Genomic DNA, 27,647 nt, shown 5'->3' with positions numbered 1-27,647 from the left:
GCTTATGTGACCTCACAGGATAGATCCCACAGAACTTACCTATATATTTAAAATCTACTGTATTGTCTCTGCACAAGGTCAGATTTGATGGACTTCAGGAATTTCATTACATACACTGCTTACCACTCATTGTTATGGACCTTCAGTATATCAGCCACCTGGTACCTGATTTATCTACAGCCTGGTGAAGTTAGAGGACTAAAAGGTCTCCACTGGGATCAAACAATCTGCTTCAGTGACCTTATTCCAGTTTCCAGTTTATTCCAGTTTCAGATCAATCAGGACCTATACCATTAACTCAACAGCATTTCCACTGGCATAATACAATGGATATATGTCAACAGTTTGCTGGTCTGGCTGTACATCACCTTGAAATCAAAGCAGTCATCATGTCATCATCCCATAGAAACACAGTGGTAAGTTCATCCACAATGGTTATTTAATTTTTTTTTCTTTTTTTTTCCCCTAAGATGTCTTTGATGGAAAACTCTGGGCTGACTGCCTTTGAATTTGCTATTTTATGTTGTTTGTTGTTCTGCTTCCTGATTCTTATTGATATGCTGTCATTATCCAAATACTTTCTAGCCACAGGAATTAGCACAGCTACAAATCCTCTTTTATATATATATATATTTCTCTCCTTTTCTCATAGCTTGCAAATCTTTATTTCTTTGTAGATGCCAAAAGTCACAGTGTTTTCTTCCTTTCCCTGCTTATAGGCACAATAAAGTGATTTACCATGTAACCAACAACTTTAGATTTATTAATTCATATCATTTATTGCTTTATTAATCCACACAATTCTTATTTATCCTTTCAAAGGATTCATTCTGGCACAACTCAAGTTTATCTTAGTGGTGAGATTCTAATTGGTTAAGCTTTTGCTTTCTTTATCAAAGTTCCTATTTGAAAACCACATTTATCTCCAAACACCCTTCATTCACAGCTGTGAGATATCTGGTGGGAAATAGAGACAACTTCAAATTGCATACCAAATCTCCTTTATTTGCAGATGTGCCATGTACACAGAATGGCCACCTGTCCTTGCCAGCAGGAAAAGAGATAGTTGTTAACCTCTGCACTTAGCTTTGCAATGACAAAAGCTTTCTTCTCAAGGAAAAAAAACTCTGGATGTTTCATGCACTTATATGGTAGTTTGTAGCCCTAGTACTTCAGAGCCAGAGGAAATGTACATGTGAAAGAGTTTTCTGGATCCAGACTGTATTCTTGGAACTGGGCTTAACTGTAGTCATCAGGAAATCACTTTGTTGATTCCCCTATGCTAGTATAGCCAGTGTGCAATTCAGGGCAAGCCTCCATCCAGAGCAGAAACTTTTCTATTCTTCCTGATGGCAACAATTTCATACATGAGCAGAACATACACACAAAAACATAGACTTCTGTTCTCTTTGCACTTTATCTGTGGGAAGCCTCACACTCATACATGTATTAATCTACTAGGACTGTTCTGATTATGTCTGTGGATACAGTCTTATGAGACAAACATCATAGTTCAAAAAAGCCCTTCTAGATCTTTGTTTAGTCTGGAGAAGAGGAAGCTGAGGTGAGACCTCATTGCTCTCTACATCTCCCTGAAAGGAGGTTGTAGTGAGGTGGGGGTCAGTCTCTTCTCTCTAGAATTGGGTGATATAATGAGAAGAAATGGACTCAAATTGCAATAGGAGAGGTTTAAAGTGGGTATTAGGAAAAAATTCCTTATGGAAAGAGTGGTCAACATTGGAACGCTGAGGGAGGTGCTCCAGAAACATGTGGGCATGGCATTTTGGGATGTGATTTAATGGCCATGGTGGTCTTAGGTTGACAGCTGGACTTCACAGAATTAACCAGGTTGGAAAAGACTTTTGAGATCATCAAGTCTAACCTATAACCCAACACCATCTAATCAGCTAATCCATGGCATTAAGTGCCTTATCAAGTCTTTTTTTTAAACACTTCCTGGGATGGTGACTCCACCACCTCCCTGGCCAGCCCATTCCAATGGCAAATCACTCTTCCTGTGTAGAATTTCTTCCTAACATTCAGCCTAAACTTCCCCTGGTGCAGCTTGAGATTGTGTCCTCTCATTCTGTCTCTGGCTGGGGGAAAGACCACCCCCCACCTGGCTACAAACTCCTTTCAGGTAATTGTAGAGAGCAATAAGGTCTCCGCTGAGCCTCCTCTTCTCCAGGCGAAACAATCCCAGCTCCCTCAGCCTCTCCTTACATTGTCTCTCCATGATCTTAGAAGTCTTTTCCAACCAGAACAATTATATGATTCTATCATTCTATCCTGCTGTGAAACAGCCCTCATGTTTTAAACTAGGGTGCCATTTACAGAGCTGCAGTTTCTTCGGGTCTTCTGTTCTGTGTGGTGTCTCATTTCTCTTCTACCTCCAGTGAAACCTAGGTGAGGAAATAATAGGTGGAAGAATTAAACTACTGTATGGTGGTAATTATTAATGCAAATATATCTGAGAAGTCAGAACTGTGTGTTCATTAAACTTCTTTTTCCCAAATCTATGAAAACTGAGCACTGTCAGAGGGAACTAGCTTAGGTGCCTGTCACCTTCCAACATCTATCTGTGCCTGTGTCAGGATTAAAGCATCTGTTGGTGCAGACTGTAGCTGAATGGAGCTGCTCAGAAATGGATGTAGGTGGCTATAAGGATTTCATCAGCAATAGAAGTTTTTACAGTGCATTCAGCCAGCATTCCCTCTGAACTCTGTCAAGCCTTCTGTAGGCACCTCAACAGCTTTGCCTTCTCTTGTGTGCCCTGTTCCTCTGGATAACTGTTTTCTGCTCTTTGCTAAACATGCCTTATTTTTGGGAAACGCTGTTGAGCTGGCATGATGCCTGAAAGCTTCTGCAGATGGGCAAAAATGTTTTGTTCTGATAAAGAAAGGGCTCCAGATTCAAGAATATCAATTCTAAAGAAAAAAAGCAGAACAGAAATAACCCTTCCCTTTCTCAAAGACAATAGATGTGCTTAAGCGGTTTTCTAACTCCCTTTTGTGCTCAGCAGCAGCTTGTGTTCTATTCATTATTTTGTCTGTGGAGGAGGATCTAATCTTCTTGGTGTTTTATCATCCACACAGGTAACTTTTAGGAGAGGCAGTGAACTTCTCTGATGTTAGTCATTTGACTGCGGTGATTGCTGCTGCTTGAAATCTGTTGATCCTGACATCCTGGTAACATTCGCACATGACTTTCTCTATTACAGTTCCAGGCACTGTCACTTTTCTCCTTTTTCCCAATGTCTTGGTCTGATGCAGTGTCTCTGCAGTACTGTGAAATTAGTCACCTTAATGTAACACAGCCCTCTTCTAGGAAGCAAACCTTCAATTTACTCTTGAAAATTTCCAACTTTATTTAGTAGGATTTACTCAGCAGGGGCTTTTTCCTATCAGGGATAAATGTGGTCTGAAAGTACAAAAATTGCCTCATCCTAAAGTAAATGTCTAAAAGACAGCAGATGAATGGTGCTGCCTCCTCCACTGCCTGCTCATGGACCCTAAGGTGATTAGCTGAGACAGAACTACCTCTGTTACGAACATGGGGCACTGGGAAAATGAATTCCATCTTAAATACCTGAAAATACCTGAGAATACTCCAGCACAGAGACTGTATACTGACAGTTGCTATGAGACAACTACCTCTTTGTACTGCCAATGAATATAGTTTGTCCCTATAGCTCAAGCAGGCTGAGCAGTCAAGCAGATGGATCAGGATTCATGAAGGTTCCATATGTGCAATATCTGTTTCTTTCTTTATCCCTGAAAACCTAAGGAATAAGAGTACTAGTTGTTCAACTATAGCATATATGTTAAGATCACATCTTTATTTATATAATCACATGCTATTGTGTCCCACAGAAAAGGTTACAGAAAGACTTCACAGGAGGAAGGAACTAGGACAACCTTCCATATGGCATCTGTTTAGCTTTCCAACCTATATGCATGATGTTTTGCATAGGATATATGGAAAATACAACGGTAAGTCATCTGTGAATCCTGTTCATGGTGCAGTCAGGGAGTGAGTGGAATGGTAAAAGATGAGAAGACAGTGAAGAGAAATAAGGTTATTTTTTATTGTCAGTTTTCTTCACAAAGTGTGCTGGGAAATGGCAGAGAATGGGAAAGAAAATGAGATTTTTAGTGAAAACCAAGAAAGGAAGTCACGGGAGCATAGAATAAATGGTAGGATCACTCAAAGCTTGTGGGTACTTATTGTAGAGATTTGAAAAAGTTCATGACTCAATGAGATGCAAATAAAACTATACAGCATGCTTGTGAATGCTCACCCAGTCTTTTAGTGTTAAGAGGACAGGGAAATATATGTTTGTTTTCTGTCTGGAAACTCCAATATTGCCATTTGAAAAGGAGTACCCACAATATGTGCTTCATTTAACTTTTCACTGCTTTCTTAGATGTAAAACAAAGGCACTGTCAGCCCTATGAGTGCTGTAGTAGCACATCCTGGATGAACTCAGATCAAGCTCCTCTAGCTCACATGTTCCTCTTGATTATTTGTCTGTTATTGTGCAGATAGTATGATGTAGAGAATCCTTTAGTAAGTGCTGATCCATACTTACAAATCTATATAGTAGGGATGTTCTTAATCTTATCCACTGTCATTTTTGCCTAGCTGTGAATGTTCCCTGGGGCTATTACCTTCCCAGCTGAGAACTGTGCTACTTTTTACACTCCATCGTGGGTCTCCCGGGATTTCTTCTCTCAGCCCCAGCTACATACATTACTGTTATAGGGTCCATAGCCAGATAGAATCTATAGATAGGTGTTTTCTTCCATAGTCAGGTATTGGTGACAGAAGTGACCACTTCTGCCTATGTCATTGTGTCTCCTCACCAAGGCTGCTATTCTTTCTTCCCTTTAAAAATATGATCTCCAGTGGGAATGCTTCCTAGCCCATTTGAGTGGAAAAACAGCCAACTTGCCTTAGAAAGTTGAAATAATTAATTTTCACAGTCCAGGTGACTTTGCTAGAGATGGGTTTAGAGGTCGTTACATGAACAACTCAGCTGACAGATATGAGGCGATATGAGAATCCATGGAAGAGAGGAAGCAATAACATCTGGGAGTGATAACATATGTCAGTGTCACAAATGAATCTAGAGGAAGGTACTGGGTCACAGACCAAAACTGCTTACTCTTCAGAAAGAACATGGGTGGCCCATATAGCTAGTAGCAAAGCCATGCTTTGGTGTCTGGGATATCAGTTGAGCTAAAATTCAAAATGGAACAATAAACTAGAAAGACAATCAAAATGTGACAGATCCCCACCACCTTCTAAAGAAGAAACATCTGTCCCATCACATTACATTGCAGTGCTCTCACCCCATCAATAACATAGGAAGAGGAGAAGAATCAGGTGATAGAGCTGGATGTGAGTGAGCCTTTGAATAAGTTCTTTACAAGGAATAACTAATCTGTCTGAGAGAAGTAAAATGCCATCACAGGCCAGAGACAGGATAAATCAGTACTTACTCCACCCACGTTCATTACAGCCAATAGTTGACACTGAGAAGCCAAGTTTGTAGCAGAAGCTGCAGTACTCAGTGCAGCTTTGCCACACTGCCAAATAGCAGGAGACATCTCTGTCCTCACAGCTTGGTGTGCTACTACAGTACTCATACTTTTGCCATAATAATGTGTTATACAGACCTGGGAGTAATGGTGAGGACAGTGTCACCTACTCTTTCATATATGCTGGAAGCAATACTATCCCCAGACCTGTTCTGGTGAGAAGGATTAGATGAGAGAACAAATGGTCGTTCTACTTGCCATGATTCTTCCAAAGGAAAAGCATCTTAAACGAGACATCAATAAAGCAATTTCTTCCCAAGCTAAACTGCTTACATAACAAGAAAAGCAACTTGTATTATTAACTGTAAAATTGCTGTTTAGGGGCTGCTCACTCTATATTCCTTGTTTGGAATGGTATCCATGGATTTATTTATGAATGTTTATTACTGAGCTGGAAAAGAGGTGAGAAGTAGGGAGGCAAAACCTGCAGACTAGTCAGTATTATTTAAGGAAGAAGAGGCCTGGAGACAGATCAAAGAATTTCTGCAGGGGTATTCTGGAATAGTGTGCTCAGCTTGGCCACTGTGTCTAATAAATAATATAGCTGAAATAAAAAGGTTGAGAGATGGGCAGTAAAAATCCTGCTAAGAATGGAAAACCATGAGTATTAAAGGAAAAATGCTGAAACTTAATTTTAGAAACAGGACAACGCGCAGAAACTGTGATGGAGTGCATGAAATGAACACTTAAAAGAGGCACACTGGGACGCTTCCATTCATGTGTTTTTCACAAGAAGCCATTCACTAAAGCAGAATAGTGGTGAACATGAAAGGAAGGAGGGAAATAGTATTTCAAACACTGTACAACCGCTATTGACTTATGAGGTACTAGGATGAGAGATTAGCTGGGCTGAAAAAAGCATTTTCTGAATTTTTCATGAGTATTTTCTGACTATTTTAATGAAAAAAATGTGAACATCTTCACTTAAAGGAAGAGAGATCAAACTGTGGTGTGGAAGAGATATAAACTGCAAAATTCCACAGCAAGAATGTAGCCAAAGTTTGAGTGATACTGTTAGGGAGAAACCACCAACCACAAAGTACTCATGCACCTGGTTTTATAGAATCTGGCCATTACCAAGGATAGGACACTTCAGTAGATCACAATGCAGATCCTATCTTACAATTCCTATGCAAGCACCAACACTTTGGTGGGCATTCTGATTAAAGATTAAGAAAAAATTAGGTATCTATGTTGAATCACCTTGTTTGGCTTCAAGTGTGAACAGCATGTGATAGTGAGATCTGCTTAATCACAGGATCATAGCATGGCAGAGGTTGGAAGGGACCTCTAGAGATCGTCTAGTCCAAAACCCCTGCCAAAGCAGGATGACCTAGTGCAGATCACACGGGAATGGGTCTTGGAAGTCTCCAAAGGAGATTGTGCAGCCTGGGCAGCCTGTTCCAGACCTCCAGCACTTTCACAGTAGAGAAGTTTTTCATGTTGAGGTGGAATTTCCTGTGCTCTAGTTCGTATCCACTGTCCTATGTCCTATCACAGAACATCATTGAAAAGAGACTAGCACCTTCTTCTTGACAATCACCTGTCAGATATTTATGAACAAGATCTCCTCTCAGTCTTTTAGTCTTTTCATAGTTTCATAGTTTCATTCAGGGTTGGAAGGGACCACAAGGATCATCTAGTTCCAACCCCCCTGCCATGGGCAGGGACACCCCACACTATATCAGGCTGGACAGAGCCTCATCCAGCCTGGTCTTAAACACCCCCAGGGACGGGGCCTCGACCACCTCCCTGGACAACACATTCCAGGGTTTCACCACTCTCATGGTGAAGAACCTCCTCCTCACATCTAGCCTGAATCTCCCCACCTCCAGCTTCATTCCATTCCCCCTAGTCCTATCACTACCTGAGATCCTGAGAAGTCCTTCCCCAGCCTTCCTGTAGGCCCCCTTCAGATACTGGAAGGCCACAATTAGGTCACCTCGGAGCCTTCTCTTCTGCAGACTGAACAGCCCCAACTCCCCAACTCCTTCAGTCTGTCCTCATAGGAGGACAGCAGACTAACAGCCAGACTAACAGCCCCAGGTCTCTCTGCCTTTCCTCATAAGAGAGGTGTTGCAGTCCCTTAATCATCCCTTTAGCCTTTGTTGGATGCTCTCTAGTGTATCCCTGTCCTTCTTGGACTGGAGAGCCCAGAACTGGACATAATACTCCAGATGTGGTCTCACCAGGGTAAAGGAGAGGTGGGGAAGAACCTTTGTAATTTTTTGTAAAAGACCTCCAGACCCTCCCTCTCTTTACAGTGACACCAGAGGTGGCTTGTACTGTAGCTATTATATGAGAAAATATGTGCAATAACACCTTTGTCCTCAGATGTCTCTGAAATGGTGAAATCTTGATATGAGAAAAATGCTCCTACTTACAGTAGAATTTGCTGAGGGCTTTCAATTTCCTTCTTCTAGCTTTTTTGTCTTTGCAAACTCAGCACAAATGTCAAACTCTTTGGTAGAACAGTGGCATGTAATTACTGCAGAGAAGGTGTGGAAATGCTGTGTATATAATAACTGTGTGTATATGCATTTAAAGTTGGCCACATCTTTAATTACTGTGAAATAGTAAAGCCAACTACAATTTGGTTTTAGTACTGGGCACACTTCTTCAACCTAGAAACATGGTAGATAACTCTGTTTTGATTGTTAGCGGCAGCTGGCTATATTCCAAGACCTATTTAAAGAATAAAGCCAGGCCAATATGACCCATAATAATTCCTGGAATTATATGAGAAAACACAGATATGTGCATTATTTTTGTTAAAGCTTTTGAGACCTCTCCTTCTGGAGGATATGTCACTAGCCTTTGGTAAGGAATTTATTATTTTACAAATTGCTATGAATCAGAAATACAGTGAATCTGACATGAACATGCACAAGGGGAAGACAGAAGATGATGACTAGCAGCCTGATGGCCAGTGCCTGTTGGGCTGCTATGGGAAATTTTGTATGAGCACGAGTGTTTCATTAAGGCATTACATCTTCTTTAACTGCAAAGAGCCATTCCCTGCGTGAAACAAGACAAAGGCTAATTTATGTCATCCTCACCATTGCAAATTTTAAACCAAAACAAAGCAGATTTTCTTTTCCAGTATTTAAACATCTCATCATTGAGCCAAGAGTAAAATCATGCTGTTCTGCAGAAGCCTTTGCCTTGTCCTAATATGCAGCAGCTGAAGATTTAGTCCTAAACCTCTGGCTTCTATTTAAGGTCTAAAAGTGGCTGGATTCCAGTGGGTATCTTCAGGGACCTTATAAAATACTGATCTCCAGTTACCATTGTAGTGTGCAGTTCAAGAGGTAGGCAGAGCTCCTCCAACAGCAATATGAAAACATAGTCCTAGTATCACCTCTTCCATGAGCCTGTATTGTATAAAAAGTTGACTGTGTAAATAAAATGGACAGTTTTGAGGTGGTTTTAGACCTACTGATGAATTGTGAGAATGGTGCTGAACTGTGGCACTTTGCTATGAGGTCAGAGGAACATAGGGTTGTAACTCATAATCATAGGCAGATTAAAAATGGCTGTAGGGGCTGACACCTATAATATGAACACAATGTCCTCCATCACACTGGCACTGGAACTTGTCCAGTCTCTTGATGAACCAGTCCTGGGCACCAAAATGGTAGGAAACTAGTTCGGGGAGGGGGGGGAAAGTAGAAAGCTTCCTGCTGATTTATTGCCTTGGAGTGGACCATCAAGGGTCATATGAGCATGAGAGCTGGCACTAGGAACAAGATAGGATCATATAGCCAGGTATTGATCAGGGCTGTGGCAATCAGACTGGCTTAAATTGTCACAGAACTGTGACCAGAGCTGGACCCACCATTGTGGATGGTGATCCTTCTCTGTGCTCAGCTCTTCTAGCTGCCAGTCCTCAGCCTCCTCCTTCCATTAAATGGTGCTGTTCCCTCAGATCTATCAGCAGAGCTGCTCATTCAGTCATGGTGATCCAGGACACTTAATGTTACAGGAATTAAGCAAACCAAACTATCAGAGACTGAAACGGGCTGGGAGACACCTCTGCCTGCAGAAAGGGACAGTAACCTCCAGAGGAAGAACATGGCAAGAAGTTTGATGGGCTGTGTAGAGGGGGTACTTGCGGCACGTACTCCTTTGGTCACAGCTGTTTACAGTCTGCATGATGGTTTCTGCCCTTAAGGAGCCTGTATGTTTGATGTTTAAAACATAAATACATAAAAACCCCAGAGACAGAGAAGTAGGTGGCTTGGTAATAAAATTTCTTCTTACAGGGAGCAAATACTAGATCTCTTTATTGTAGCGGAGGGAGACAGCAAGAAGAGATGGCCAGAGCTGGAGCCAGGCAAATTTCACATGAGACATAAGGCACAATTATTCAGCTGCAAGAGTGATTAAACAGTGGAACAGGCTGTCACAGGAAAGCAGTAGATTTTCCATTTCTTCAAGTCTTCATCTGAGGACTGGATGTCTTTGTGGAAAATACTTTTAATAAACATGAAATTTGAGGCTCAGCATTAACTAATTCAGTAAAATTCTGTTGTGCTTATTAAACAAGAGATCAAGCTGGATGATATAATATGGCTTCTATTCTTGAAAATCCATTAAGTGTAAGTGGAAAAAAATATTGAGCTCCACTCTGGAACTGGTTAGGGTATACATTCATGCACTTTCCTTGTCAGTGGCAATGTTTTGGCTGGAACATTGCAGCTCCTGATGACCTGGTGTCCAGCACAGCATTCTACTCCTCCTGAACCCTCACAGAATCACAGAATGGTAGGAACTGGAAGGGACCCCTGAAAATCATCTAAAGCAGGTTCACCTAGAGTAGGTTGCACAGGAAAGTGCCCAAGCAGGTTTTGAAAGTCTCTAGAGAAGGAGTCTCCACAGACTGTTCCAGTTCTCTGTCATCCTCAAAGTAAAGAAGTTTCTCCTTAAGCTTAAGTGAAACCTCCAGTATTCTAGTTTATACCCATTGCCCCTAGTCTTAGCACTAGCCACCACTGAAAAGACCCTAGTCCCATCCTCATGAGTTCTACCCTTTGTATATTTATAAGCATTGATAAAATCCACTCTCAGACTTCTCTCATAAGGACACTCAGCCTCATAAGAGAGATGTTCCAGACCCCTCATCACCTTTGTGGCCCTCCATTGGACTCTCCTCAGCAGTTTCCTGTCCCTCTTGACCTAGGGAACCCACAACTGGAAAATACTCCAGGTGTGGCCTCATCAGGGCAGAGTAGCAGGGGACGAAAACCTCCCTCATCCTGCTAGCCACAGTCTTCCTAATGCACCCCAGAATACCACTGTGCTTCCTGGACACAAGAGCACATGGCTGGCTCATAGTAAACCCAGCGCGTGGCTGAAGAGAGGAGGCAGCTCGAGGAGCTCAGCTCAGCCTTCTCACTGACAGGGGAAAAAAACAGAAAGCAAAAAAAAAAAAAGCCGTGTGGAGAGGGTGGTTACTGCAAGATGGTCACTACTAGAGCAAAGGCTAACAGAAGGACAGTGGGCACCCAAAGAGAGACCACACACAAGCATGCAGATGTTCAGGTAGGTGGCTGCAGTGAGTGCTGGAACCTGGGAGGATGGAAGGAACAACTCCTCTGTTAGGTGTGAGCAGATTAGTGATCTGATGAGCTTGGTGGATGAACTAAAAGAAGAGGTGGAAAGGCTAAGAGCTACAAGAGACAGCGAAAGGAAAATTGACTATTCCCGTAATCTAACCTCTTCAAAACCAGAACAGGAGGTAACTCTTAGTGGAACAGGGAGTTTGATACCTTCCCAGCAGCAAGACTCTCAACCTCCCTGTAGTAACCCACATGAGCAGGGCCAATGGGAACAGGTCTCTGCCCAATGGAACAAACACAAGCAGAGAAAGCCTGATACTTTGAGCAGCACGCTGCCTCCAGTGCAGTTACAGAACAGGTATGAGGCTCTGCAGGAGGAACAGGTCATTGGTAAGGTTGAGGACTCAAGAAGGTCAGAAGCTGCACCAATGACAGGTTGCCTCAGGCCAGCCATCAAAACTAATCCGGAAAAGAAACCTCGTAGTGTCGTCATTATAGGAGACTCCCTACTGAGGGGAACAGAGGGCCCACTATGCAGACCAGACCCATTTCATAGAGAGGTCTGCTGCCTCCCTGGTGCCCAAGTAAAGGACATTGTAGGTAAAATTCCCAACCTCGTGAGTCCTTCAGACTACTACCCACTTCTGGTCTTTCAGGTGGGTAGTGATGATGCAACAATGAGAGGCTCACAATCAATCAAAAGAGATTTCAGAACCTTAGGGCAAATGCTAAAGGGATCAGGGGCTCATGTTGTGTTCTCTTCTATCCCTCTAACATCAGCAATGGATGAGGACACACTGAGGAAGGGCTGACAGGTCAATTCATGGCTCCAGGGCTGGTGCCATCAATAGGGCTTTGGGTTCTACAATCATGGATTGGTTTTGAAGGCACCAGAGTTGAAAACAACTTATGGGACACACTTGTCCCAGAAGGAGAAAAGGATCCTGGGGCAGGAATTGGCAGGGCTCATTGATAGGGCTTTAAACTAGATTTGAAGGGGGAAGAGGTTAATAGTCTCCTGCTGGCCAGTGATAAACAGAGGGGCAGCTCACCAGCAGCAGAGAGAAGGAGAGCTGGTAAGGGCGCTCAACTTGCTGCCCTGAGGCAAGCCACGAATGATCCACCAGGACATTCTGTGGAAACCAAGGGGAATTGGCACAAGAGGACAGGGCCAGCCCAGCTGAAGTGCTTCTATGCGAATGCGCGCAGCTTGGGCAACAAACAGGATGAGTTAAGGGCCACTGTGCTGCTGGGATGCCATGACACAGTGACTGTTACTGAAACTTGGTGGGATGATTCCCATGGCTGGAATGTAGGGATAGATGGGTATAAGCTCTTTAGGAAGGATAGGCAGGGAAGGAGAGGAGGAGGTGTTGCCCTCTATGTCAATAACCAGCTGGAATCAGTGGAGCTCCACCTGGGGAGGGATGATGAGCTGGTTGAGAGTGTATGGGTTAAAATTAAAGGCAAGACAGAGGAAGGAGATATTACTGTGGGGGTCTCCTACAGGCCACCTGACCAGCAGAACCAAGAAGATGAGGCCCTCCACAGGCAACTAGAAGCGGCTTCCAGGTCACAAGCCCTGGTCCTCATGGGTGATTTCAACCACCCGGACATCTGCTGGAGGGACAACACAGCAAGGCACCAGCAATCCAGGATGTTCCTGGACTGCATAGAAGATAACTTCCTCCTCCAAATGGTAGAGGAACCAACAAGAAAAGGTGCTATGCTGGACCTTGTTCTCACCAACAGGGAAGGGCTGGTAAGCAATGTGAGGCTCAAAGACAGCCTTGGCTGCAGTGACCATGAAGCAGTTGAATTTAAGATCCTCAGGGCAATCAGGAGGAAGTATTCTATGCTTACGACCCTAGACTTTAGGCGTGCAGACTTTGATTGCTTCAGGGATCTGCTAGCCAAAGTGTTGTGGGACAAACCCCTGGAGGGAAGAGGGACCCAGGACAGCTGGTCAGTATTCAAGGACCACCTCCTCTGTGTCTAGGAGCTCTGTATACCAACAAAGAGAAAAGCAGGAAAGAATGCTAGGAGGCCTGCCTGGATGAGCAAGGAGCTACTGGACACACTATTACTTAAAAGGAAACTCTACAGGAAGTGGAGAGAAGGACAGGTAGAACAGGGGGAATATAAGGAAGCTGCCCGAGCAGCAAGAGTCCTGGTTAGGAAAGCCAAAGCACAGCTTGAATTGAATCTAGCCAGGGAGTACACCCATGGGTACTGAGAGAACTGGCAGATGAGGTTGCTAAACCCCTCTCTATTATATTTCAAAAGTCATGGCAGTCTGAATGAATATATGGTGAACAAGACTGGACTTAGTGTTGACCCCAGGGGAACACCACTAGCCCTCTTCTGAGGTCAGTCCATCTCTGCCTGAAGCCCCTTAGCTATGATTACCTGTAGTTCACCATTCATTGTGTCTAATTCAGATTGTGTCATATAAAAGCAGAAGTACAAATTATGGGATAAAGAATTATGTACCTAGTGAAAAGTAAGTGGAATAAAGCAAATGCAGTCAGACACAACAGATGCTACATGTGAATGAAGGCTTTCCATGAAGTCTGGAATCTGCAATTTTCTCAGCAAGGCATACCAAAAGCTCCCACATCGTAAATAATCTCCTGAAAATAATAAAGTATCTCTTAAAAAAGTACTTTCCATCAATAGGTTCCAAAGTCCATTAATGAGGAAATCAGCATTATTTCCTTTAGTTTTATACATGAAAAGTGAGGTGTCTGTAGCTAGTTAGAAACTAGTTAAACTGATACTACTGTCCATAGCTCAGAGAAGTATCTAACAAGCTTGCAAGTATACAAATATCTGTATTTGATTACAAAAAAACATGATTCATTTTCTTAGAAGGGAATTCTGTGGCTGCCTTTTGATAATAATCCTGAAAGAACTGGGATAAGAGATTCTTTTACCCAGAGTTGGATCTGGACCTCATGATTTGGATATTAAAAGAATCTTCTTCACTGATGGAGTTCTCAAACACTGGAACAAGGGTCCCCAAGGAGGTGGTGGAATCACCATTCCTGGAGGTGTCTAAAAGACATATAGGGGTGGTGCTAAGGGACACAGTTTAGCGCTAGGGTTGATAGAATTAGGTAATCATTGAACATGCTGAGCTTAAAGGTCTTTTCCAACTGAAACAATTCTATGGTTCTCTGTTTTTCACCAAACACACTCAAACAACAGACAATACATAGTTAAAAGCTCTAGATACTTCTGTACCCCCCTGGAGAGTCATTTCCATCCCTTTAATGTCTCCTTTAGATGTAGTTAAGATGTTTAGAGTGGATCCATAGCCAGCAGTGTGGGTACTGTGCAGTCCAGTGACAAATGAATGGTATCAGGTGGGAGATGTGAAGCGACTGCTGCTCACACTGAAGCTGAGCATGCAGCTGTGCAGCACGAACTGGACGCCTGCCTGCCACCTGAGTATTTCTATGAAGCCATGGTTAGGAATGGTTTGCATCTATGCCCTTGGACTTTTTGCACACTTGGCTACACATTTTGAAAGCAGGCCTTCAGTTTGAGTTTGAACTAAAAAAAATAAGAAGGCTACTATTGAAGCATGTCCAGAAGAGAGCCACAAAAAAGATCAGAGGGATGGTACACCTCAGTGCCTGAGAGTTGGGGTTGTTCACGCTGGAGAAGGCTACTGGTAGACATTGTCGCAGCCTTTCAGTACTTAAAGGAGGTGTGTAAGAAAGATTAAGACAATCTTATTAGCAGGGCCTGTTGTGACAAGATGGGGGTAATGGTTTTCAACTGAAAGAAGTGAGATTTAGGTTAGATATAAGGAATAATGTTTTTACAATGATGGTGATGAAAAACTGACACGGATTGCCCAGGAAGGTCAGTGCTCTGAGCTACCTGCTCTAGCTGAAGATGTCTGTGCTCACTGCAGGGGGATTGGAATAGATAACCTTTAAAGGTCCCTTCCAATCCAGGCAATTCTATGAACTTGTGAATACTACAACACTATTTTCATCCATGAAAGACCCAGACAAACAGCCAAGCATTGGCCATGGTACCTAGAATGATCTGAAGGCTCCAGTTTTCACAGTAATTTTTTTTTCTACCAGTCAACTTTATAAACCACTTCCCAGCAACAAGGCAGCATACACACTGTGGAAACACTGACTCTTAATTTTCTCATGGATTATCAGAAATATGTAGCTATCTTGAGCTCAAATCTTACCTTGGCACTAAAGGAAACAGGACAATGAGACTTTCTCCTGATTCTGCTTCTGTGTAATCTGTTAGATCGTTTTGTTCTCTACTAATCCCTCTTAATTCTGTGCTTCCTTCTTGTCTGCCCTGCACCCAAAACATGGCTGTACAGAAAGGAACTCAAAAAGCCTTTGACCTCATTGGCCTTAGACAGGATCAGTCATGCCTAAAATATTCCTGACTGACATTTCTCCAACCTTAAATTCTCCATATATCATTCTCCACAGCGATCTTTCCTATTTATTATCTGTCACTATAGCTTCCTATACATAAACTCAATCTTGTTTACTGCAATTAAAGCACATTGCTTCTTGTGCTATAGAAAATAAATTATTTCTTCTTTTCAATGGCCTTTCATTTCTTTCATGTCTATGATCTTCTCAGTTTCCTGTTGTTTAGAGTAAGAAATTCCAGTTTGTTACATTGTTTCCATTGCAGGTGTCAACCCTCTCCTCATTCCTGCTTCTTCTTCTCTGGACACTCTCCATCTGAGTCATACTGTTCTTGAAGTGTAGAGCCTGAACCTGGAAAAAAAGATGACACCTTAGCAGCAGTAGCTGACATTATTCAACATTTACTTGTTATTACAATCCCCTCAACCTGAAACCTGGTCCATCCTTCTGTGTTCCCTGTCCCATTCTTGTGCAGTTGAACATTCCTGCCTAAGTATGGTATCTTGAATTTATCCCTGTTAAAAAGATAATTTCAGACCCCATTAGAAATATGTAAAGAGTTTTTTTTGGATTCTAATACTATACCTCAGAGTATTTTCAGTCCCTTCCCACCTCATTATCATTTCCATGAGAAATATGCCCATTTTCCATCCCAACAGGTAAATTATTACTGAATAGATTGAAAAAGACTTAATGAGGGAGAGTCCCACTCTATACTAACAAAAGATAGCAACAAAGTACAACACAATTGCAACAGCACTGTACTACTGTGGTAGCACCCAACACAGGTATAGATTAAGTCTGGCATCATCTCCAAACATTTTAAGATCTTCAAGTGAAAAATTGGTGCAAAGCCAATTTTGGGCTATGGCTCAAAACGTTATTTGTAAAAGCAGCATCAACTTATGTATTCTGTTCCCTACCTTCCATCTGACACTTGCTCTTATGTCTGCACACCCTCTTTTGTTCAAAACAACACAACTGTGTAGCCAAGTCGTAAACTGGGTTAAGAAAACTAAAACAGCACAAAGAGCACATCTGAGGGCTCAATGCACGTCCTGAACTCAGCCCTTGCTGCTGCTCACAGAAATGGCCCCACATACCTCTCTGCTCTTACCTTCTCTCTGACACTGGGTGTAGTACTTAAACCTACTCTATTATTTTTGGCTTGGTTAGTTTTCAATCTGATTGGATCCCAATCTGACTCAGAGCAAATCTAAACAGTCAATAATGCTGGCTCAAGCAGGTATTGGACATAGGAAAAAAGATTCCTAAAGAAAGTAGTTCCATGACTGTCTTTTATCTAGCTAAAACAATGTTTTGGCCCAGAAAGGTTTCCTTTATTGTGCTTTCCACCAGCTCAGTGTGCGGCTGTGTGACTGATAAAAAGGGCATAAGTACCAGCAGTGTATCCTTGGGCTGTTGCACTAGTGCCTTGTGTGCCTTAGCCTTCTGTATTGATAAGGGCCTTCCATCCACCTGCTTTCTACCCCCAGATGTGTGTCCTCTCCTCCATCTGCCCTGGCAATGTTTCCCAGGGCCTCTGGAGCCATATCTTTCCCTTGTTTTTCTCCTGCTAGCCTCATGACCTTGCAATTGCAACTCCCTGATAATCCTCCTGTCAGGTTCTCATGGGAAGTGATTGCCACCAGTGTGAGAATCAACCCTTCTTCCCTGCTTTTCCTACCCTTGGGTTGTAGCTTTTGGTTTACATTACAGGGAACACAAAGATTAGCAACCATTCAGTGTGATGCACCTGCAACGTAAGTGGTTACAATCAGCAGTGTTTGGATGACTCCAAATAAACACTGTATCATTCCTACAGGAAAAATGCTGCGGCGAGGGGGGTGTGTGCTGAAGAGGAGCCCAGGAGAAAATGCTTTCTGGGCACCCTTTCCTCACTTTTTTCTCAGCTGCCTACTTACAAGAGTTTTCCCTTTCCCTTTGCTTTCTCAATCTCTCTCTCTTTAGTTTATTTTACTGTTAGAATCAATGTATGCCCTCAGCTGTGAATCCCACTAAGAAATCTTTGTGCACATCAAAGTGTCCCCACACCCTACGTGTGACAGGGGAAAGGCACTGAAGGCAGGAATCCTCCCAACAGTCCCCCTGCTTTAGCAGCAAGAGTCTTAGACTAGTTTTGCACATCTTACAGGTGACACCGCAGTTCCACGCAGTTTAATCTAAATTGGATGTTCCACTGTGTGTAATGGGGGGAAGGGAACACCTGGCTGAGGAAGGAGGGAGAGTGACAGTGGAAATTTATTGGAATAGGGTGAGACCATACTCTGTGTGGGAAGAAACTCCATTAATACCCAAGACTTTCCTCTTTGTAGGGAGATAACAAGTTTACATGAACTGGTGTGAGCAGAGGAGTGGTTCAGGAATAGAACACTGCCAATCACTACAGAGACAGGAAGATCCTGGGGAGCAGGGCTCTTGGGAGAAGAAAGGGCCCCAGTAAAATTGTGATGTGACAGGACACAGGAGCAGCTCCAGTAGCTGCTGCTGTTGGGTACTAAGTGACTGTTGCACCCTTAGCGCTGCTGGTAAATCTCTGCCTGCACCCTGTTACGAGATTTCACAGTTACTTTGGAGCTTTTCCAGTACAACTACTGAAAAATTAAACTGAAGCATGAGCTGAGAGAATAACCCATTTATTTAAATATGGATTAACCTTAGATGTCAGGCCGTTTTTCTCAGCAAACAATTCCCACACCATGCAGCTAAAGAAAGCCTGAATTAGAAAGAGTAAGTGTGTCTCTAAGGCATTTCTAAATCACCAGATTTTGTTGCAGCTAATCATCACACTGATATTTTAGCTCTGTGAGTAGCTTCTGAAGATGATGCCAGCACAGTCATCCTGGCTCTGTGTGTTTCAGTGGAAAATATTTTGGACTAAACATTATGCATGGCTATTTCAATAGAAAAATATTTAAGAGAAAAGTGCATTGTCATGCTAAAGCACATAGAAATCTAGGTAGGGGCATGGGAAAAAAGGCCAAAGTTACATACAAAAAGGTAAAATCCCCATTTTGCCAAACTTTATTCTGTTATCCATAGATCCTTTGCATTAGCTGCTTCTTTGGTGAGTGAAATTTAAATAGAATAGATAACACAGCACATGGTTTGAGCCTGTAATTTCCCCATGGACTAGCTGGTTAAAAGGGCTGTTCCCATGTGCCCAAGAGGCACCAAGATGTAACAGAAGCATGAGGCTTGCTGGATGATGCTGAGTTGCTGCATGTTTCCCAAGGGGAGATCATCTTTGTAGTGGTTTTTGGGAAGAGGTGGAGAAAATTCTAGGGAGGTAGCTGCACATCCCTCTGTTCACTGTACAGACAGGGTCAGCAAAACAAATTTTATCTGAACTGCAGTTTCTTATATTGGCCTTTCAGATTATTTGATGTTATGACAGATTTAGTACTTTACTATTCCCATTTCTAGGAACAATTTCTGGGATGGCCAAAATGGTGGACATCAGCTTTTAGCATTTAGACCACAGCAGCTGCAGATTTCCTGTTGAATTGATCATAGTCATTTCAGTTGGAAAAGATCTTTAAGATCATCGAGTCCAACCATTACCTGACTCTACCAAGTCTGGTGCTAAACCATATCCCTTAGCACCACATCTGTCTTTTAAATACCTCCAGAGATTGTGATTCAACCACCTCCCTGGGGAGCCTATTCCAGTGTTTGAGAATGCTTTCAGCGAAGAAGTTGCTTCTAAAATCCAGTCTAAACCTTTCCTGGTGCAACTTGAGGCCATTTCTTCTTCTCCTATCACTTGTTAGGAGAGACCAGAAGAGACCAACACCCACCTCACTACAACCTCCATTCAGGTAGCTGTGGAGAGCAATAAGCTCTCCCCTCAAGCCTCCTTTTCTCCAGACTAAACAATTTCAGACCTTTCATCAGCTTCAGGTGATGAAGACATCAATGTCTTTCTGGTAGATTGAGGCTGCATTGTTAGTGGACGATACACAGTTAGTGTGGGGCTGCAGATCCCCCTCCTCTCCATTTCTTCTGTAAACTGGGGTCTGAAGTCCCTTGGTAAATATGCTTCATACACTGTAAAATGTGTCTTGCTGCTCCAGTGAGAACTCCTTCGCACACAGAACAAGCTCTTCTGGAAGAAAGGTCACGTTAGACTAAGGGCTCTGTTCACATGAGCTGTGGGTCCATGAGGATTTATTTGGTGACGATACTAATTCTGGCTTGTTTCCTTCCCACCTCCCTGTCTTCCCACCAATTGTTTGTGTGCCACTCCCTGCACTGCATCAGGAGAACTGTTTGTGTAGCTATGTTGTGAACAAACAAGGGAACTGATCTAATAGAACTGGGCAAAGTGGAGAAATGTTTTTTTGTTTTCTTCTGCAGAATCATTTGACCTGAGTGATTCATTACACAGCTTTATAAATCACTCCAGAGAATAGGAGAACAGGTGGAAGCAGAAGAAATTAGATGGATGAAGTGGGATGGAACTGGCTGAGCAGTGCTGTTGCTGACTGTGAAACCACAGAAAGAGTTTAGATTTTACTGATGCTAACTGCATGTTTTTATCCCTCTCCCATCGTGGTAGCAGAGCTGTTGGAGTAGCAAGCACAGTCCTACACCTTGGGTCAAACTTGAATAGAATAGAATAGAATAAACCAGGTTGGAGGAGACCTTCAAGATCATTGTGTCCAACCTATCATCCAACACCACCTAATCAACTAAACCATGCAACCAAGCACCCTGTCAAGTCTCCTCCTGAACATCTCCAGTGATGGTGACCCCACCACCTCCTGAGGCAGCCCATTCCAATGGGCAGTCACTCTCTCTGTGTAGAACTTCCTCCTAACCTCCAGCCTAAACCTCTCCTGGTGCACCTAGAGACTGTGTCCTCTTGTTCTGGTGCTGGTTGCCTGGGAGAAGAGACCAACATCTGCCTGTCTACAACCTCCCTTAAGGTAGTTTTAGAGAGCAATAAGGTCACCCCTGAGTCTCCTCTTCTCCAGGCTAAGCAATCCCAGCTCCCTCAGTCTCTCCTCATAGGGCTTGTGTTCCAAACCCCTCACCAACTTTGTTGCCCTTCTCTGGACATGCTCCAGCAAGTCAACATCCTTCTTAAACTGAGGGGCCCAGAACTGGACACAGTACTCAAGGTGTGGCCTAACCAGTGCAGAGTACAGGGCGCAGAATGACCTCCCTGCTCCTGCTGGCCACACTGTTCCTGATGCAGGCCAGGATGCCATTGGCCCTCTTGGCTGCCTGGGCACACTGCAGGCTCATGTTCAGCCTACCATCAACCAGTACCCCCAGGTCCCTCTCTGCCTGGCTGCTCTCCAGCCACTCTGACCCCAGCCTGTAGCACTGCATGGGGTTGCTGTGGCCAATGTGCAGAACCTGGCACTTGGATGTGTTAAATCTCATGCCGTTGGACTCTGCCCATCTGTCCAGCCTGTCAAGATCCCTCTGCAAAGCCTCTCTACCCTCCAGCAGATCAACTTCTGCCCCCAGCTTGGTGTCATCAGCAAATTTACTGATGATGGACTCAATGCCCTCATCCAGATCATCAATAAAGATGTTAAAGAGCATGGGGCCCAGCACTGATCCTTGGGGCACACCACTAGTGACTGGCCGCCAGCTGGATGTGGCACCATTCACCACTACCTTGTTCATCTGTGAAGACAAATGACAAACTAAAGTGGCACACAGGGAGATTTCAGGAGATTGCTGAGCTGGGGCTCACCACTACCATCAGCATGAGATCTTGTTCCTCAGCCATCTTTCACTCCTGGCTGCAGCTTCCAGTTTTCCTTTGCACAAGTTCTGGAGGTCATTATAGATTTTGCAGAAGTCTGGTCTTGTTCATTGGCCTGAGAGAAAAGATCAAATTTGTGCTTGATCAGTATTCTTCTGGGTCAGTGAGCTGAACTGGCTTATCGATAGCCTCCTGACAAGCAGAGTCCATGGAAGAGAAGTGGTGGAAAACCAGATCCAGAAACATGGAGAAAGTTTGGGATGAGTTGCAGAGGAGATGTCCTTTCCTTCAGTAGTGCTGAGTTGTAAGATCGACTCAGCTGTCTGATCTTCTGATTCAGGTATACCTTCCAGTTCTATGGAGGCTGTTAGCTGTAGAAGACGGATAAAACAGGACTTTTATCTATATCATCCTGAACTTCTGCAGCAAGATTTCTGTGTGTGAGCTGTTCCTTGCTTTCAGAACATGAGTCAGCTAACGGTTTGACTTGTTAATTTTCCAAAAGTGAGAAGGGGAAAAAAGGCTGCAGCCTTTTCTGGCTGTCATGTCCCCATTATGCAAAAGGGATCACAGATCATGTCTCTCTTGAACTGGACACAGGACTCCAGATGCAGTCTCCCCACGGCAGAGCAGAGCGGGAGGAGAACCCATATTTGAGGACTACCTTCTCCTGCTTGCTCCTGCGTGCTCCATACCCAACTGCAGGGCCTGGAAGCCTCACAAGAAGTGCCTTTGTCTTACTGACAGGCTTGGCCTGGGCCAGAAATGTCAGCCCAAGGTGTCAAAGTGAGTCACTGTTCATGCTGTGGGTTTCGATGTTAATGCTTCTATATTTGCTGTTTTCACAAGGCAAAAACTATGATGTTGGCTGTCAGACTTGCAAACTCAACTGCTGTTCTGAAAATCCAGCAATGTTCTCAGATTCTCAATAGAAATATCAGTAGCACAGCCTCTGTAATTGGAGAGCAACTGAGAGAGCTCCTGAAAATACATGAAGCAGAACAGAATCCACCTCAGTTGCCATGGCTATGTTTTCCCATCAAGCTAACAGAATTTTAAAATTATTTTTCCCAGTTAATCCAGCAATTCTGACCTATACATACACAGAAAACAGCTAGTATCAGTAACAGGGAAGCATTTTTATACAGCAGATGCTGGTATCAGGTAGTTTAGGTGCAGGGCTATCTCTATACACAGGTACAATAACCTGTGTAGCATCAGAGGCAGCACAGAGGCAGAGCCCCACTGTAAATGCCAGAGCTCTGAAGAACCAAACTTAGCTGCTCTACTGAGTAATGGGAGAGGTTTGAGGACAACAGGTCCAGTCTGGGAAGAATACTAAATAAAGCCTTTTTCATGCTCCCTATAGCTGTAGAAACAAAAAGCCTAGTTTTCCAGGGCTCTGCTCCTTGATCTGTCTGTCCACTGGCTCTTTATTTCAAGTATCCTTCTACACCAGTGTAGCACAACTCCTTCATCTTTTCACCCATTTCTTGCATTTTATCTTAAGTATCCTCTACTGCCTGCTCTTTGGGGTTGTTGTCTGGAGAAGGCTCTGGGGAGATCTTATTGTGGCCTTTCAGGCTTTTTAGCAGGGCCTGCAGTAAGAGGACAAGCAGTGATAGTTTTAAACTAAAAGAGGGGAGACTCAGACCAGATACAAGGAAGAAATTTTCTATAATTAAAATAGTGCAACACTGCACAGGTCTGCACAGACACTGGCACAGGTCTCCTAAGACATGGTAAAACCCCCATTTTTGGAAACGTTCAAGGTCAGGTTGGATAGGGCTCTGAACAACCTCATCCAGCTGAAGGTGTCCCTGTGTGCTGCAGGGAAGTTAGACTAGATAGCCTTTAAATGCCCCTTACAACTCAAAACATTCCGTGATTCTAGAAGAAGTACTGGGCTACTTGAACCAGCTGATTGTCCAAATCACCACCAGAAGAATGCAGTTGAGTAGAGATCCTTCTGTTTTATATAGACTATCTGAAATTTATCAAGGAACAAAGATGTCAGAGGGGATGCCTTGGTGGACCAAACAAGAAAAAAGAACTGGTCAAAGATGTGAAGGTGCGGTATTTGCTGCAGAAACACATGACTAGAACTGAAAATCTCAAGAGAAATGAGAAAGGCAAGTAGTAGATTCACAGTCTTGGACTTTAGGAAATCAGATTCTGGCTTACTCAGTAGAGGGCCTGTAGAGGGCATGGAGACCCATGGCAATTGGTTGATCTTTAAGGAGAACCTCCTCAAAGGAAAAGAGCAGTCTGTTCTGATGTGCAGAAAAATCAAGCAAGTGTGGCAGTAGGCCAGCATGGATGTACAGGGGACTCCTAGCTAAGCTCCAACATGCAACATTGCTGTAGCAAGTGGAAGCACAGATGGGCTGCCCAGGAGGAATACATGGCTTGAGTATGCTGGGCTGGTGTTAGGAAAGGCAAGGCTCAGCTGCAGTTGAAACCAGACAAGGAGATGAAGGTTAACAGGAAAGGCTTCTGTAGGTATACTGGCAGCAAAAGGAAGGCTGAGGAAAATATGAGCAGGTGACATGGTGACAAAAGACGTGGAAAAGGCTGAGGTACTCAATACTTTTTCTTGCCATGTTTTTCACTGATGTGGTCTGCCTTTAGGCTTCCCAAGGTAGTAGCAGCCTGTGGGGGTGAAGCAGTACCCAGCATAGCAGTCAGGGATCTCTGAAGCCAACTAGGCATACACAAGTCCATGAGACCATATGTCATGCAACAAAAGCTGCTGGAGGAGCTGGCCAATGTCACTGTGAGGGGCACTATCATCTTTCAAATATTATGGTGATCTGGGGAGGTTCTTGATAACTGGAGATGGGTAAAGATCACAGCTGTCTTCAAGGACGGCAAGAAAAAAGATCGAGGGAGTGACAGACCAACCTACCTAGCCTCCCTTACTGGGAAGGTGATGGAACAAATACTCCTAGAAGCCATGTCCAAGGACATGAAGAACAAGAAGGAAATTTCAAGTGGCCATCATGTATTTGCCAGGTCAAACGGATGACTTTATACCATGACATGACTGGCTATATGGACAAAAAGGGGAGCTGTGGATGCTGGAAAGCTTTTGACATGTTTTCTTATAGTACCTTTGCAGTGAAAATGGTGAAATATATCTGGATAAGTGTAGTACCAGGCAGGTGGCAAGTTGGCTTGGCCATTGGCTTAAAGAGCAACTAGTGGTACAAAGTCCAACTGGTTGCAGCCCAACTAGGGATGTCCCCCAGGGGTGGATACTAAAGCCAGTACCATTTAATGTCTTTTAATGATGACCTGGATAGTACAATAAGGGGCAATCACAGCAAATTTGCGGACAGTCCTAAACTGGGGGTGAATGATTGCAAATTTGGAGGTCAAGGCTTGTAAGCAGAGTGTCCAAGACAGGTTGGAGGAATAGATTCACAGAAATTTCATGGAGTTCAACAAAGGCAAAGTCCTGCACTGGTGGAGAAATAGCTTTAAGTAAAACTAAAGGTTAGGTGTCAACAAAGGAGCCTAGGGGAAAAAGACTCAGAGGTCCTGGTCAGTAGAGTGCCATTGTAGCAAAGAAGGTTAACGACTACTAAATGAAAGAAAGAGGTTCTTCCCATCTATTTGGCACTTGTGAGATCACATCTTGCAAGTGTCCAGCTTTGAGCTCTCCAGTACAAGAAATACACTGATATGCCAGATTGAGCCCATTGTGGGGGCCACTAGGCTGATCAGGGAACTGCTGCTCCTCATTTATGAAAAGAACCTGAAAGAACTGACTCTGTTCAACCTTAAGAGAAACCTGAGGCGGGAGCTTATTGCTGTCTACAGCTGCCTAATGGGAGGATGTAGAGAAAATGGATACACAGGGAAAGGATGAGAGGCAAGGATAAGGGTCAAGAGACATAAATCAAAGCATAGGAATTGCTGACTCATTACAAGGATTACAAATGTTACCGTAAGTGTAGTCAAATACTGAAAACAGAGTACCACAGTGGCTGCAAGTTCTCTTGGATCAATTTGGCCTTAACTGGCTTTAACTGGTCCTGCTTTGAGCAGATGATGAGCTTTGTAGGTTCCTTCCAAACTACATCATTTCAGGAGTCTGTGAAGAAATGTGCCTTGAAGACAATGAATGAAAGGAGTGACACAGCTTTGCTTTCAACTCGTGTATGTATATATATACACACACACACACATATATATATGTATATATGTGTGTGTGTATATATATGTATATATATATGTGTGTTTGTGTGTATGTATGTGTGTGTATGTGTAGAAGTATTTCAATGCCACTGATTGATCCAGAAATATTCTGGTATGTAACCTGCCCGCACCCCCAGATCAGCTCATCTCTTAAGAGCCCACATTTTCAAGGCATTCCAGAAATTCTTTTTGACTTTTACCATGGCAATCCTATGAGAACTCGCACTTAGCAAAATCCTCTCACATACATCAAATCTAGCCCTCCCTGTGTACTTTTAAAGTACCAGTAAATTGTTGTTATTTGAAACTGACTGTAGGTGTTAAAAAATATTGTCTTGTTCTCACATTTTCCTCTTTACACTATGTCAGGGGCCTTATTACTTCTTAATTAATCTATGTATGGTATTTATATATCAGTGTAATAATAACTAAACAAATCATGAACTGTATTTTTTTTTTCGTAATACCACCCTGGCTTGTAAGAAATGCTTCTGCCAAAGCAGCCTTGAGAAACTGAGGTACAGAAAAGCACAGGACCTTTCCAAGAGCAAAAATTGAAGCAAACTCTCTTAAATTTCCAACTTGTGTTTAACCACACAACTAATTCTGTAAATGAAGCTTGATGAAGTGTGCCATGACTTTTGGAAAGTCATCATGCCTGGTGTACTTTCAATGTCTCCTGAGAAAGCAAAATAGGCAAGTGGTTTAGACTAGAGCAGCCAGGATTGTCACCTGCTAAAGGCATCCAGAAAACGGGAGATGGCATAGACCAGCCTGGGACCGGTAAATGGGTGATGGGAGACTGAACTGGTTCATTTTGGGTGTGCATGGGGAACTTCCCTACATGCCGGCCAAGAAACAAAGACTAGCTGAGTCTTTCATTTTCCTTGTGTTTTGGATAAGCCAGAGAAACATGGTAGAGTTGAATGTGTTGCAGGCTGTCTGGAGACCATCAGTTGACAGCTGCAAAATGAAGAGGAGCTATCTTCTCTCCATCAGTTCAAGGACACCCATGGGGAGAAACAGAAAACCCTCACCACTAAAAAACTTTGTGCTTGCCCTTCTTTCAACAGATCTGCAGCACAGTTGTTAGTCTTGTCAGTGTAAAAATATGCTGTCAAATTTTAAAAACAAGCCTGTTGTCTACTTTCCCACACACTTTTATCACAACCTTGATCTTACAGCACAGACCCAAGAAGAGCTTTTATTAATTGTACACTATAACCTTTTGCTATATATTATGTAATGCTTCCTTGCAACCTACAGTTCTGCAGATGACAATTTGTTTATTGCTAAAACCACTACACTACATGCATCATTTTTAGCATATCTCTTCCTCTTTATCTTTGAAATGTTATGTGAGGTTAGATTTTGCATACAGAGCATGACTCACCTCTGTCACCGCCACGAAGTAATCGCGTTTTGAGGATGGAATGTCTCCCTCAGGACAGAAAGGCTTGGTTTTGCCCTCCCCCAGCAAACAAACAAACCCACCCCACCAGAAAAACAAAACAACAAATAAGATCCTGTGTCTATGGGCAGGTTACGTTTTCCCTTTTGGTAGAAGTTTTTTTACTGTTCATAATTATTATAACTCTGGGACCTGTCGATTCTGAAATAAAAATCTAGCAACTGCAGTTCCTTCATTTAGAGCTGTATTAGGAACTTGCCAGGGAGTACAAGAGCAGGCAGCAGAACAAAACCGCGTCCCGCAACACCGTTTTCAGATTAAAGGGTTTTTGTACAGCGAAAGAACAGAAAAGTCACCTCCCTTTAGCGCAAGAAAAGACGCTCCGGAGCCGCATGAAGTCGGACAGAGGCACCGTTAACCCTCGGCGACAAGGAGTGCTTGTTTCTACCTTACGCACGTCCTCGCCCGGCCCTGCCTGGCACGGCTACGCACCAAGCAGAGATATAAAGTACCACTAGATGTTAACGGACGGGTCAGCTTAACGCCCGCCCCCACCGAGGGGCGAAGACACCCTCTACCCCTTCAGGAACCAACCCCGCCAGGCACCGACCCCGCCAGGCACCGCCGGACATAGGAAGAACGCTTTTTCAGCAGTGTGGCAGCTAGCCGCGGCCCGGCCGGGGAATGGGCGCGCTGCTG

The 27,647-nt window shown here is 43.5% G+C and overlaps 1 long non-coding RNA gene across 4 annotated transcripts; it reads right to left on the bottom strand.

The window, feature by feature from the left end:
* Positions 1-190: 190 nt before the first annotated feature.
* LOC137442042 (uncharacterized) lies at positions 191-27,606 on the bottom strand. Of its 4 annotated transcripts, XR_010987569.1 has the most exons (4): positions 26,931-27,606; positions 19,410-22,315; positions 15,384-15,939; positions 191-2,402 (listed from the first exon to the last, which is right to left on the bottom strand). It is a non-coding gene; the product is annotated as an uncharacterized lncRNA (long non-coding RNA). The 4 variants fall into 4 exon arrangements; XR_010987567.1 differs by lacking the exon at positions 191-2,402 and having other exon boundaries at positions 8,887-15,939; XR_010987568.1 differs by lacking the exon at positions 191-2,402 and having other exon boundaries at positions 8,887-15,939; positions 21,323-22,315.
* Positions 27,607-27,647: the final 41 nt, after the last annotated feature.

This window comes from Melanerpes formicivorus, unplaced genomic scaffold, assembly GCF_026170545.1.
Source record: "Melanerpes formicivorus ecotype bairdi unplaced genomic scaffold, bMelFor1.0.p_v2 SCAF_1, whole genome shotgun sequence".
NCBI lineage: Eukaryota > Metazoa > Chordata > Aves > Piciformes > Picidae > Melanerpes > Melanerpes formicivorus.
The sequence above is the reverse complement of the archived record's forward strand: the minus strand, read 5'-3'. Positions and strand labels throughout refer to the sequence as shown.